The sequence below is a fragment of the Ranitomeya imitator genome, chromosome 4 (genome assembly GCF_032444005.1).
Source record: "Ranitomeya imitator isolate aRanImi1 chromosome 4, aRanImi1.pri, whole genome shotgun sequence".
Classification (NCBI taxonomy): domain Eukaryota; kingdom Metazoa; phylum Chordata; class Amphibia; order Anura; family Dendrobatidae; genus Ranitomeya; species Ranitomeya imitator.
This window is the reverse complement of record NC_091285.1, coordinates 589,420,886-589,425,602: the sequence shown is the minus strand read 5'-3', so window position 1 is coordinate 589,425,602 and position 4,717 is coordinate 589,420,886.

The window sequence follows — 4,717 nt, the reverse complement described above, 5'->3', positions numbered from 1 at the left end:
GTTGCTAAGTTTATTTTGTCTTATTTTTTTATTTATTTTTTTAGTTAACTCTCCCACCGATTACAATTACCGGATTTATTGCACTGGGAAAGTAGAGCAACTACCACAGTGACCAGTTAGATAGAAAATCTTGGAACTGGTATCTGTTACTATGAACTACTGTTCCACTTTTGGGGTGCACCAGTTTTTGCAGACCATTATTGATGAGCGAACTTGCTCTGAAAAGGTGTGATCTGAGCACGCTCGGGTGCTAGCAGAGTGTCTTCAGCGTGCTCGAAAAATTTGTTGGTCATCGCGGCTGCGCGTCTTGTGGCTGTTCCTCAATCGCAACACATGCGGGGATTACCTAAAGACACAAAAAAACACAGTGAGGTCAAAAATACTCTGTTGTAAAAGAAATCACAGTAATAGGCAAGTGCCAGTCAAAAGATGGAAAAAAAAACAGGGTATTTATTTGATACGTTTTTTTGCAAAAAATATGTATACTAAGCTGCTCCACCAATCGTCAAGGTATACCCTTATAGAGCAGTCCTACCTAATGTATATAATCCCTATCTGATGTATTTAAAAACCTGATCATCTGTATAGTACCTGTATAAGCAGGGTTCAGAGAGGGAATATCCATGTGGACATGCTGGATGGAACAGCTACAATGCAAATGACCCACAAGGAGTGATGGACTCCCCAGTCTTGTAGAAACAAGAGAACAATTATAGAACCAGAAACACATGGGCTACTTGCACATTGAACAAGTCTGTAGGAACCCGTTCACACCACCTAGAGACTTAAAGACACAAAAAAGCACAGTGAGGTCAAAAATACTCTGTTGTAAAAGAAATCACAGTAATAGGCAAGTGCCAGTCAAAAGATGGGAAAAAAATGCGGGGATTACCTGTTTGTTAGGCAACCTCTGCATGTGTTGCGACTGTCATACAGCCGCGAGACATGCAGCTGCGGGGACTCGAACATATTCTTCAAGCACGCCAAAGACACTCAGCACATGAGCATGCTCAGATAACGCCTTATCCAAGCACGTTCATCACTACTGTCCATTCATCAACATGAGCGTGTAGAGTAAAAGATGCCGGCAGCGCAGCCACCACAAAAACGTCTGAAAAGATGTCGGTGAAGCCGCTTCAGGAAAATGACCTCTGGCGTTTTCTCAAAGTAGCTTTGCCTTTCAAAAACCCAGTGGGTGCGCTATCATCTACAGGGGCGTCCTTGATGCTTGCCATAGAAATATCGCAGTGTTTTCCCATCCAGTGTAAATGACATCCGCTTCCTCAACATAAGTGTTGGGAGACAATATGGAAGATTTCGACTGTGTCTTTAGAGTTAAAAGTCGCACAATCTTTTAAAATGTCGCACATTTATCTTCAACTGCGCAAAAAAAAAACCCCGCCAGAAGTGAACCAGGGTGCTGGTGGCATGTGCTTTCACAAAAAACGTGCACTTTAAAAAAAAAAAAAAAAAATGGAAATGATAAATTATGGAAAAATGTCTGGAATTGATGAACAAAATAAAATAAAATCATTAAAATAAAAAAAAAAGTGCAAAGGCAATGATGAATCGGCCGTTTATTGTAAGCGAACCTGTTGGCTCTCCTGACATTCCTGTTATCAGTCTCTTCTATTCCTCGTGAGATAATTAGAGCAGCCTTCTTGGATCTCTGCGTTCTGCCTTTCCTCGGTTATTCAACCTGGAATTTTATAACTTGGCGTGACTATGCACAGGGGTTGGTCCCCATACACATGGACTGTGTGGAGTCAGACCCTACTGGTTAGGGAAAACCATAAGGGCGTGGAATCGGACAAGTGCTACCCTTCATTTTGACCGATTCATTCAAAGAAGCCACGCACATGTCCGAGTGGTCCAAGGAAAAAATCACATCATGCACAATTTGCCTCCAAGAATCGGCTGGCACGAGGACATTCAAGTCTATGAAAAACATAAAGGCGCACTTGGATGATATCATAATGCTGTCTGATTTTCATGGACAGACTGAATGGAGAAGGTGGAGAAATGTAATTTTTTTTTCTCCACCTCTGAGAAAATTGGTCCGATTATGCTAATCACACTGACCAGAGTGGGATCCGATTTTGTCGGATCTGTTGTGTGAGCCTGGCCTCATACATTTCCTGGAGGAATAACAAAGGAATTAAGAAAATGCAGAGTTCTAAGAAAAGATGATACAAGGAATCCAAGTATGCCCCTTTTTTCACATGGAATTAATGGCACTATAAAAATGAATAATAAACATACCTGGTGTTCTCTTTTACTAACATGAAGGATTGAGCTACGTAGCTGATGGAATGGTCAGGGCAGCTGTAATAATAATAATAACCTTTATTTATATAGCGCCAACATATTCCGCAGCGCTTTACAGTTTAACAGCTTCAAACACATTAGTCATAAGTAACAATGTTAACAATACAATAATTAAAGCAACATAAGACGACCCTGCTTGTGAGAGCTTACAATCTACGATGAGGTGGGGGAGATACAAAGTACAGGTGTGTATTTACAATGATGGTCCAGCCATCTTCAGGGGGTGGGGGATAGATGGAGATAGTGAATGGGCTACACACAAACAAAATAACTGATTAGGGAACATGATAGGCCGCTCTGAACAAATGTGTTTTGAGGGAGCGCCTAAAACTATGCAAATTGTGGATGGTCCTAATTTCTTGGGGTAGAGCATTCCAGAGGATTGGCGCAGCACGGGAGAAGTCTTGGAGTTGTGAGTGGGAGGTACGGATTAGTGACGAGGTTAGTCTAAAGTAATTTGCAGAGCGCAGAGGTCAGTTAGGCCGATAGACCGAAATGAGGGAGGAGATGTAAGGGGGAGCCGCACTGTGGAGAGCTTTGTGGGTGAGAACAAGTACTTTGAATTGTATCCTATAATGAATGGGTAGCCAGTGTAATGACTGGCGATGAGCAGACGCGTTTGAGTAACGATTAGCCACATGGACAACCCTGGCTTCTGCATTAAGGATGGACTGGAGAGGGGAAAGTCACGTGAGGGGGAGGCCAATTAGTAGAGCGTTACAGTAGTCCGGGTGGGAGTGGATCAGGGCCACAGTGAGGGTTTTTGTTGTTTCCATAGTGAGAAAAGGGCGGATTCTAGAGATGTTCTTTAGGTGTAAGCGGGCAAGAGATTGTATATGGGATGTGAAGGAGAGATCGGAGTCAAACATAACACCCAGACAGCATGCCTGCTGCCGGGGTGTTATTATGGTGCCACCCACGGAGAGGGAAATGTCAGGTTTAGGGAGGTTAGTAGATGGCGGGAGCAGAAGAACAGTTTTGGAGAGGTTGAGTTTCAGATAGAGAGCGAACATGATGTTGGAGACTGCGGACAGACAGTCAGTGGTGTTCTGTAGTACAGCTGGGGTAAGGTCAGGGGATGACGTGTATAGCAAAGAAGAAAAAAAGCCAGCTCACCAAGTAGCCACCGCAGGAGCATGGAACCCAACGCTGATCCACGCGGTCATCTCATGAAGAAAAGAAAAAATAGTTCCAGCTCCAAATAGTAAAATCCAAATTCCAACTTTATTAAGCCAATATAAAAACAACGGTGGACATATGCTCTACATGTGCATATCAGGACACGAGCGACGCGTTTCGATCCTACACGAATCTTTATCAAAGCTACATATGAAATGGTCATCAACCAATATATAGACCCTATACACCAATGGCATTCAAATGAACGGTCACATGATCGTATGGGCGGTCCTTCATGAATACACATAGTAATGAAAAAAAAGAGAGAACAAAAAAGGGAAAAAAAAAAAAGAAAAAAAAAAACGAAAACACACTATGATAAAAACAAATCTGTGATAAACCACATAGCAACAACATATATAAACACATTCTAATAATGAAACATTAATTCGTTACGTCTATTCAAACCTGTGGGAGATCGAGTGCTGAGATGGTAAATCCAAAAGGCCTCACGGGTATGGAGGCAACGAATACTGTCTCCACCCCGTAGAGGTTTATTAACACGTTCAATCCCGTATGCCCGAAAGAATTTGGTGCTGCGAGCATGAGCAGTTACAAAGTGTCTGGAAGCCGCTGATAAGGTACGTGTAGATTCACCTGTATAACCTATATCATAAAGATGTTCATTGATACGAATTTTCAACTTTCGTGACGTACATCCAACATAGGACAACTGACATGCAGTACAATCAATTTTGTAAATAACACATTTAGTATTGCAGTTAATATACTGCTTGATATTAAAACATTGTGTGTTATTATAATTAGAAATTTTTTTGGTAATAACAGCATGTGCGCGTGTTCTACAGTTATTAGTACCGCACTTGAAAAAACCATTGCACTCCAGCCATGTTTTATTTCTTTTTTTATCTGTGCAGAAAAAACTCAGTGAGACTCTGTTACCTATGGATGGTGCTTTTCTTGCAACAACATTTCATATGTAGCTTTGATAAAGATCCGTGTAGGATCGAAACGCGTCGCTCGTGTCCTGATATGCACATGTAGAGCATATGTCCACCGTTGTTTTTATATTGGCTTAATAAAGTTGGAATTTGGATTTTACTATTTGGAGCTGGAACGATTTTTTATTTTCTTCATGAGATGACCGCGTGGATCAGCGTTGGGTTCCGTGCTCCTGCGGTGGCTACTTGGTGAGCTGGCTTTTTTTCTTTTTTGCTATTTCCAGTTTTGTGATTGCCGTTGCTCCCTT